The sequence below is a fragment of the Drosophila ficusphila genome, unplaced genomic scaffold, assembly GCF_018152265.1.
Source record: "Drosophila ficusphila isolate 14025-0441.05 unplaced genomic scaffold, ASM1815226v1 contig_607, whole genome shotgun sequence".
In the NCBI taxonomy this organism is placed as follows: Eukaryota; Metazoa; Arthropoda; class Insecta; order Diptera; family Drosophilidae; genus Drosophila; species Drosophila ficusphila.
Window position 1 is genome coordinate 87,260 of NW_025064537.1, and position 10,125 is coordinate 97,384.

Sequence of the window (10,125 nt, forward strand, 5' to 3'; positions counted from 1 at the left end):
TCTGTTCTTCTATTTCTATATCAACTTTAAATATTCATTCTCTGCAATTGTTTTTGTTTAAATGGAATTCCACCTTCGACACTTCTAAAATTCCACACCCAACTCACTTACAGTGTGACTAATTCAATGTTTGATTTCAGCTAATTAGACCGACTTCACAGTCATTTTGTTTACCCCGAAATTAACCCAATCGATCCGGCTGACATCTCATTAAAGTTCTTGGGAGGAACACCTGCGCAAAAACGGCGAACCGAGCGAAACTCGAACCGACCTCCAATTGGATCTGTTCGAATCAATTATGCAAACGGCAGAGTGTGAAAAATCCCTTGCCCTTGTCCATCACGGCTAAACACGTTCTGTGGGTAAGTAAGTATATGTATCTTTGTATTTGTATCTATGTATATCTGTATCTGGAAAATGACAGACTAGACCTGGCCGAATGATTGAGTATTTGTGCCCAAAAGAGCAAATACAATTTGCACGATTTTTTCTGTAATTCGAGCGCGGCCAACATCGAGATACGTATCTGCATGTGTTTGGGCATTTGTATCTGTATCTGGTTTATCTGCGGCGCACACACTCCAGATACAAATGTATCCGCCGGCCGTGATGGCCACGCTGCTGACTCAATATGCCTAACCGAGGGCCTCCACTGCTGTTTGCCGTAAGTACGAGTATTGTGTGTCTGTTTGCACTGGTAATTTGTGTATGCACTTGAAATTGCAGTTGTATTGGGAGATCTTTTATACCCTCTTGTGGAGATCTTTTATTTGCGAGTGAAAATATTACGAACTGTTAATTGGATTTTCTGTAGGGCAAATCATGTACTATAGAGTTGAAAATATATCTAAAATATTTCAAAAATTCACTTTCAATAGTGGTCAAAATAAAATCAACCAGGAGTCCAGAACCTCACAAATTTATCTTAGCAATATAAGCACCAAATTAATATATCAGCAATTTAAAATTATTCCTATATTTAAAGCAGTAAACATTTAAATTGACTCCAATAAAATACAATTTAAACAGAGGAATATTATGTTAACATTTATTTTAATTATTTTATAGCGCTTTCGGTATCATGCTAAAAAAAGAAGAAATCTTGTCGCATTTGCAACAACTTCAAGTTTCTGTGATATAGCTCATTATTTTTTTAACTACCTTTTCTACAGTCAAAGTGTATGTTCAACTTCGACCTGCAGTGCCGTAATTTCTCTTAATGCTCACTAACTTTCCGCGGTTCCCCTCCTGTGGTTAACAGATGCAAATTATCCAGCGTTTTTTTCCATCTTGAACTTGGAGTGCCAGCCAGCCCGCTGGGAAGCCACTAATTTGTGTGTCAACTGGGGGCGTGCCACGCCCACCTGTCCACCCCCGAAAGTTGATCGGCTCCTCAGGTGGTTCGCTCAAGTGCTTTTCGCGTGCATTTGCGGCGGTAGAAATGAAAAACTCAATGTGACATGCAATCGTCATCGTGTGCGGTTGGTTGTAAACAAATTGAGGCTTTCGACGACAACCTTGTGGAAATTGTTGGCTCTCGACCAGACCGAACCGACCGATTTTCCCAGGCCCAGCTGCACTGGGTGGAGGAAAAAACTTTTCCGATTAGAATTCCTTGTGGAAGTTTCTCGGGCTTTTGATGTGGCTGCCCGAATCTGAAGAAGCCAGAAAATGAAAGGCAAACTTGCTGGCCAAACCGCAGGTCTGAAATCTCCTGTTGCTGACCTTCGGCGGCTTATTAAAATTTCCATCGAAGGCGTAGGCATATGAAATCGAAAAAGTTCCAGTTTTTGGCCAGGCCAATTCCTCCTTGGCACTTGTTGACCTTCGAGGCAGAATCAGCAACTTCAGCAGCAGAAGCAGCAGGCGGCATAAAATTAAACACTTGCAAGAGCCGTGGCGACAATAATGAACAATGATGAACTCGATTAAAAGAAGAGGCTATCCCCGCAAACCAGTTGACCGGGCCAAAAACCGAAGGGAACAAGAAGCGAAGCCAGCGAAACGAAACCAGAGCGATCCGAGATACAAGATACTTGATGTGAATGTTGCCACATTGGATTGCCGGCTGCCCAAAAGCCGTTCCATCGTTTCATCGGTGCTGCAGCTCCTGCAACATTCTCGTTTTGCCACTTTGGGATTAAGCCTGAAATATGCATTCATAATAAGCCAAAGAAGCGCTCGCCTCGCCGACCTTTTTGTCAACTTGATTCGTCTGTCTCGTCGGCCTTACTGCATATTCTGCTTTTAGCATAAACTTGGCCAATCTTTTGCCCAAGGCCAGTCAGTCAGTCAGTCGAGCACTCTCGTAGTTTTGTATTTCACTCAATGGGTGAGAGGGGTAGCTAATGGCAACGATTATGGCTCCATCAGTCATCGGTTAGCCTGTCTTCCTGCTCCATGGAAACCAGACGCCGTCCTCCTACCAATTCCACCAATTGTCCCCTCTAACAATAAACCAAAGTTGTCAGGGTGGCGGGGGATATCGAAAGTTGGGAACGGGGAAGCGTTACTGAATCGAAGCTATTTGTGCAATTAATTAGACATCATTAGTGCAAAATTGGGTTTCAATGGTTATGCCGTGACCTCTGCATAAGTTGGAAATTGTGAGTTAATCAACCCATTTCCATGCCCGAATCCGTGGAGAGCGAATTCTGTTGGCAATTAGGTATGAATTTAATCGATTTCCCTGGCATTTATGTGATTAAATAAAGGATTTATTGAAATAATACAAAAGAGAGTAGTCGGAGTATTGCTTTAGTGAACTTTCTAGCTTAACTAAGATAGGGTTTGTAATTAAACAAGGTATCCTGTAACCCATAATCTTAAATTTAAATTAAAAGACCGAAAAATTCTATAAGTGTCATTATTTAAATTAAACTATATTACTCTGCTGATATTCCTTGATTGGAAAATCAGCAAGCAAACAATTAAGTTCAAGTAATTTGAATTCTTGCAACTATAAATATCTCGTTAATAATGCAAAAAGCTAAAAACAACAGCTCGGAATAATCAGCCCATTTAGAGTAGAGCTCGTTTTAGATGTTTCCTTTGCAAAAAAATAGTGAATTCCCAGAATTCATCGGTAATAAGCAGAATCTTTCAATAGATTAGCTACCCTCCGCTGAGGTAATTCCCAGCTTGGTTTCCATTAGACGAACCCCACCATAACCAATTCGCAACCCCCGGTCCCACCCAACCCTTAACCCCAGAAGAAGGCCTGAAAACAAAATCCCCCTGGCCATTAAGTGCGACTTAAACTCATCGCGGCGGCAGCAACAAATCAGCAAAACTGCATTGTTCTGAACTTTGCTTAATAACCGAAATTCTCGCATAAAAAAATCCACTTTGGAAGTCCATTTCGGGGACGACAAAAAGCGTTTCTGTGCGGGCAGAGGAAAAAGTCACATGATTTAGTTGCCGTCCAGCTTCGCGCTCTCCGCATCCCGCTCATTATCCATCTCTTTCGCACTCTTGCGCTGCGGTCAAATGGGCGGCGCTGAGCAACTAAAAAAGTACAGCGAAATTTCCGCACAACAACAGCATGAAAAAGTTATTGCAAAACTAAAACCGTAATACAGTGATAGCCAAAAGGCATTATACTCAATGTTGCATGACAAGGTGTGGGATTACAGTTTATATTATAGGTTTTACGGTCTTATTTTACTATAATCTTTTGTTGGTAAGCTTGGGTAAGCTTTTAACATCAGTTCCTTATAAGGAAAATGTGTGTGTATAGTATCCTAAGATTTTTTTAATATTCCGTAAAAGTAAAGGAATTGTATTTTTTAAACGATATGGGTTTCTCTTAAAAACTTAAATTTATTAAACCCTTTAGGAAAATTTTACAAAATTATTAGAATTATTTGATTATTATTATTATACTCATTTGAGTCATATCGTATATTAACATTGTAAGTATTTGTTGTATCAGTAATTTGTTTTATAGCCTTGTACAGTAATAATATTGTCTTTAGGGTGAGTTTAAGTTTATTTAAATTTAAATAAATGAATAAGACTTGAGCAAATACAACTTCTAAATAGATATATTTTATTAACTTCTGTATTCAAAACGTAATTTTTCCGCCAATATTTATACATAATGTTTTTCTTTAATCTGGCTCTAATAGTTTAATTTTCATTTCAAGCACTGATAACAATTCTTTCTAAATATCTAATTGATTAACTAGTAATTGTTTGGGTGTTTGAAGCACATTCCGAGTGTTCGCTGTACTGGCAGATTCTGTAAAATTTATAGGCGGCGCAGCAGCAGCAACAACGGCGGCGACTATGGAAAATAAATCTTTACTGCGCCATAAGACGATGACGATGACGACGGCGCGGCGCTTTTCTGAAATGTAATGGAGAATCCGCCTCGGCTTATCTGGCAGCCCTCGCTGCATCTCGTTCGCTCGTTCTCTTCTAATGAAGATGATAATGAAACGAGCTGGTGCCAAGTACAAACCCATAACCACAAGCCTTTGCCTTACCACCTTCCCCTGGAGCTCCCTCCTGCGATTCCGCAATCTGCAATCCGCTCATTTTACAAATTGCCTCAGTTGCCGCTGCTGCAGAATGCATCTTTGGAAAAGCATTTGAGGTCAACTTGAAATACCCTCACAAGTAATTAGGTAATGTGCACAGGCATTTAATACCGTGATTAATATTCAATTGGCTTTAATGGTTAATCAATCAAAGGTAGGAAAGCCAGTGTTTGGCAAGTTTGCTGGCAAACGAGAAAATAACTTTTTATATGTTTGACGATAAACGGAAAAAACTGCACTTCAAATTAATCGGCTTATTTGCAATTCAAAGAGGTGTTTGGTAAATATGCAGAATTTTAAAAGGCATTATAGTATTTTTAATCGTATTTTAAGCGCTACCAAAGGATAAAATTAATCAATAAAATTTTATATCCAAAAAAAAATTAGTTAACAAAAATGAAACTAAAATAAAATCTCCTTTTTAATTCCTTTTGAACAGCTCTTAAGTAAAACAATAAATAAACATTAAATTTGGAATCAACCTTGACTTTTTGTTAAGTTTTCAGTTAAATTATCAGATTTTATCGGATTGCCAAGTGATAGTGAAAATCATCAGTTTGAATAGTCTAAGGGTCATTCCAATTCGAGGATGCTGGATGCTCAATTCCCAGTTCGATTCTTATGAAATAGTTGCAAGTATTTGATTGTTTATTTCTTTATTTTTAACATCGCTGCGGCGGCTGGTATTGTTGCCATTCCATCCGCTTGTCGATTTGTTTCGCTCGTTTCGGTTCTAGGTTTGCGTGTTGCATTTTTTGTTGTTGTTGTTGTTGTTTTTGCTGTTGTATTGTATTTTAGTTTTCAGTTGTTGCCGGTTATTCCAGGGTGATTTTGCATTTCGTTGTTGTTGGTTTTGCTGTCGTTTCGGCTGCCTCCAATCCCAGCAGCGTTTCAAGGTCTGTGCACTATTTGTTTTTGCCAAGTTTCGCACACATCCCATATAGTATATACATAGTATATAGTATATGGTATATGGCCGGGGTGTTAGTTTTCTGCCCGATCTCTCTGTTCTGTACTGTTCAGTTCTGAACTGTTCTGTTCTGTTCTGTTCTGCGGGAAGAGCGAGAAGTTTTTGCTGGGGGGGAAATTTCTTCGCTGGCGCGCTCGTGTTGCAGTTTTTGCTCTTTTCCACTTGACTGACAATTTGATTGGCAGTTTGCTTTTGCATTTGCCATTGCCATTGTTATTGTTGTTGTTGCTCTATTCTCTCGTCTCCCTCCGGCAATTATATTTAATTTTATTATTGAAGATTGCAGCAAGATTTTCGCCCCAAGGTCAGACGTGTAAATCTTCTGCTGGTGCTATGGTCACGTAAGCAAAACTTTTTTCCCCTATTTTTCTTTTCGAAACACCGCCGTCTCCTCCTCCGTTTCTCCGCGATGTCGCGCCTTTTTTAATGGCCGGCTGCTTTTGTCGAGTTGCTGGAGCAATTTCAGCTTCTCTGTTCGGCGCTTCCTGTTAGAAATTCTTGGCATTAATGCAGCTGACCGGTTGCACTTGTCGCTTTTGCCGTTGATATTGATGCTGCCGAAGTTGTTTGCGCTATCGCCAATTTCCTTTGTACTTATGCCAGCCGGAAGATCGTCAGCGTGGAATAGGAAGGTTGCCGCTTCGAGCGGATTGCATTGCGTATGCGCAATATGGATGGACGATTACGCATACGCAGCGTTGGCACTGAACATTTCATAGGGAGAGGTGCTGTGTGATGTATCTAAAAAGCAGTATCTAAAAATACATAGTTTTCATGTGAAAATTGAAAGGGAGTCTAATTTAATTATTTATTTTGTTTAAATACATTTTTTATTTTTTTAATTTATAGTATTTTTAAGAGTTTTCATTTACATACACGGTTCTTTCTAAAAATGAATATTTAGCTCTCAAAACTCGCTTATTTTAATACAGTTTATTTATATCCAAGGTATATACTTTATCGCCTAAGTGTTTTTGCAGATCGATCCACATTGGAACCCCGAAGAGCCAGCCATCCACAATCGTTTCAATCGATTACGAGTCCACTGTGTACTCAGCACTCAAGTAACTAATTGCACTGCATGGCCATAGAAAGAGATGGAGGGATCTGAAGAGAGAGAGAGAGAGGAGAAGGCTGCAGGGGAGGAGAAGCCAGCTGGAATTCTTAACTAGCCATAATTGTTATATTTTTCAAGCATATTGCAGTCATATGCGTGTCGTTAGCTCGACGAATCTGCAGCAACAGCAGCAGCAGAAACATCATCATAATCATCATTATCATCATCGATGGCGGTCTGCTCGCAACTTGCCTGTGCAATATCATCGGAATACAAAGCTCAAGGTTACGCATACGCCATGTATGCCGTATGCCGTATGCCGAATGCCGGTCTATGCGATTCCAAACGATGCGAGCGCAATGTCTAAGCAAATAGACGACAAACGAGCGCGGCAATGCAAACACGGACACTTGTGCGGTCCGTAGATAGAATTTTAAACACACATGTCTCTCTATATGGCGGATTTCCAGCGGTTTTCAGCGGGTTATCGCCGGCTATATGCCAGATGCCTTTTAGTGCACACAAAGTGTCAAAAGTGTCGAGAAGCCATGGCATCTGGCTAAGCCATCGATCGACACTTTTCGCTCAAAACAGCTTTTTCTGCTGCCAAACTCATATCGAGTTTATTCGCCACCCTTTTTGCAAAATCATTTCATGAAGGGCTGTCAAAAGTTTCGCACACCAAAGCCATTTTATGAAGTCATCTTTTACAGGGAAGCTCATGGGTTTTTTACAAAATGTTGACAGCTTAATAGTTTGGTTGAAAATTTAAATCAGAACTAAAGTAGCTTTTAGTTATTCTAAGCAATAAAATATTTATTACAATTTGTAACATTTCTAAAAATAGTTTCAATATAGTAACAGATGATTACCTCATGTCACAGTCTCGTTTTTCTCGTATTTTCCTACCCCATTTTGCCCCTTTATCTTCTTCGCTCCAGCAAAGCAACGCTAATTGCTGCGCTCAAGCGTAAAACATTTTCGCAAGAACTAATAATAAATGCAACTGCATAAGCTAAAAGCGAGCAGGGGGAGTCGAAAGGGGGAAGACCACCCACATGGCAGCCATAAAGAAAACTCAACTACTGTCTTTGCCAGCTGCTCTCCCCAAGGCATCCACATACTCATCCCCATCCTCATCCTCATCCTCGTCTTCGTCTTCGACTCTTGTCATTGCTGGTGGCCCGAAGGCTTCTTTAAATGCCCTCATTAATGCCCTTTCTCGGGATTTCCCAGTTACAGGGATTATTGTGGCACGCTTTTATTTTATATCATGATAAAAATGCAAAAATACTTTTTTATGTTTAATTTTAAAGTAAAATGTTTGTTTTGATGTATTATTTAAGTTTGAATATTCTGATTTTTTATATAAATAATAAATAAGTAAACAACATTAAACTTTGATTAAATTGTTTTAAATTTAATTCAAATATTGTAGTTTTTGTATAAAAATAATGTTTTTTGAGGACCTGTGATATTTTTTTTTATTATTTTATTAACTTAACATACAGGATTTTTATAAGTACATATTGTTTAAACTTTTAATTCAATTTTTGTAGTGCATTTAGTTAAGGTTTTTACTGCAGAGTATCTCCTTAGCATATTTCTTCATTTATCTCAGTCTGCTCCCATATATTTTGCTAACTTTGGCAACTTTGTGCCCTGACTGCTCTTTTGAACTGTCTTCGGCTCGAGGTCCCTGTTCTTCTTCCACTTTGTGGCCTGTCAAGTTTTTTGCTGCAGGCACATGAAGTCGTGGGCGTGGCATTTACAAAATACATTACAAAAGTACAACAAAAAGAATACAAGTATCGTTCATACAAAAAAATTCCAAATACAATTTTTGTTATTTTTTCTACCCAGTTATCTTTTCTTTTAAACACTGGCATTGGTTGCGAAGAAAAGAGGGGATATCTTGGTTAATTGCCGGTCCAAAAAAGGCTGAATTTTAATTAGCCATATGGCCAAAGTGGGAATTTGCTCACAATCAGAGCGCCAAAACCCGGGGCAATCAATCAGAGGAGGTGAAAGGGGCTGTATCCTCCATCCTTCTCGTTACTGGTCGAGAATTTCAAATTGTTATGCAAATTCGCAGCGGCTACTGTGTCGGATGTCTTTGGGGTGCCCCCAAGTGGATGGAGAGAGAGAGAGAGAGAGTGTGGCGAGAACAAAAGCGCCAGGCAAACGCCATAATTCAAGTGGCCGCAGCGATTTCATGCCTGATTTCAATTATCAATACGCGCCATCGACAGCGGGCGACAGGCAACGGCAGCCGGCAAACCGGCGACTCTCCACTAGCAACTGGCAACTGGCAATTGGCAACTGGCGATGGGCAACTGGCATCCAGAGCCAAATCAATTCAGATCGGGCCAGGAACCCGGCGCAGGCACAAAGCCCGAGGAGCCGACACGTCCAACAATTGAACAATGGGCACAAATCATTTCATATGCCAAACGTGTGGTCGATGATTGGACGGCTGCAGCAGCTTTAGCCTCGGCTTCGCAAACAAGAATAAAGAGTGGTTAATTCAAGTCGAAGCAGCACTTTAAGTACTCTTAAAAAAACCGAATATTTTGAGAACTTGGTTTTTGTAAGATTAATTAACTTAACATTTTAATCAGCCTTAAGTCATTAATATTGATTAATACAAACAAACAAATTTTTGATTAAAAAAAGCAATAAAATTGTTAGGGCAAAAAAAGGTTAGTATAATTATGTAACTAGATTTTAGTATTTTGATTACTCTTAATTTACATATAATATTTTTCCAAAAACAAAAAAAATACCTATTTTTTATTCTTTTGTATCATATAACTTAAAGCTATTAGTTTCACTAAAAAAAAATGGTTTCTTCTTATGTTTAAGACTATTTCTTTTTCTCTACGATGCGATAACTTTTTTCAAATTTCAGTATCTTGAAACACCACATTTTATATTCATATATTAACCATTATCACCTTACCTCCATATAGGGTATTCCAATAACCAAAGCCCACTTCATCATTCAACGTACACTCGAACGTCATGTCTTCTTATTGCCATATTTTATTTTAGATCAGACTTTGTCACATTTTTGGGCAGCAATTTGTTTCTCGCTTCTGCCGTTGCGAGGCGGCGATTTGTTTTGTCAACTGTCAGTGGTGATGAATTTAATAAATTTAAAGCGCAGAAGTCAAGCAAGCAATCCTCGTCGCCGTCATCATCATCATCGATAACATCATCATCATCAGCGCCAGAGAATCAGGGAATCCAACATGTTGTACATGACACAAAAGCTGCAGTTCATCGATGGCTTTTGAATATAAAAATCCATGAAAATCACCCAAAAACGATTTGTCGAAACCATTTTTGGGGCGGCCGATCCAACCGTTCAAGTGTGGGCGTGGCTGATGGCGGATGCAGAATGCATTGAATTTTAAATCGATACGAAAGCGATTGGAATCAAATGGCATCCACAAATTTGGATGATTGAAGCACCAACAATGGAACAGACGAAATAAAATAAATACTGTGACAATTGAAATTGTTTGGTCATGTCATGCAGATAAATAATG

At 39.2% G+C, this 10,125-nt stretch overlaps 1 long non-coding RNA gene across 1 annotated transcript; it reads left to right on the forward strand.

Moving 5' to 3' along the window:
* Nucleotides 1–994, forward strand: LOC108100908. The gene is made up of 3 exons (XR_001772016.2): nucleotides 1–362; nucleotides 425–664; nucleotides 727–994. It is a non-coding gene; the product is annotated as an uncharacterized LOC108100908 (long non-coding RNA).
* Nucleotides 995–10,125: the final 9,131 nt, after the last annotated feature.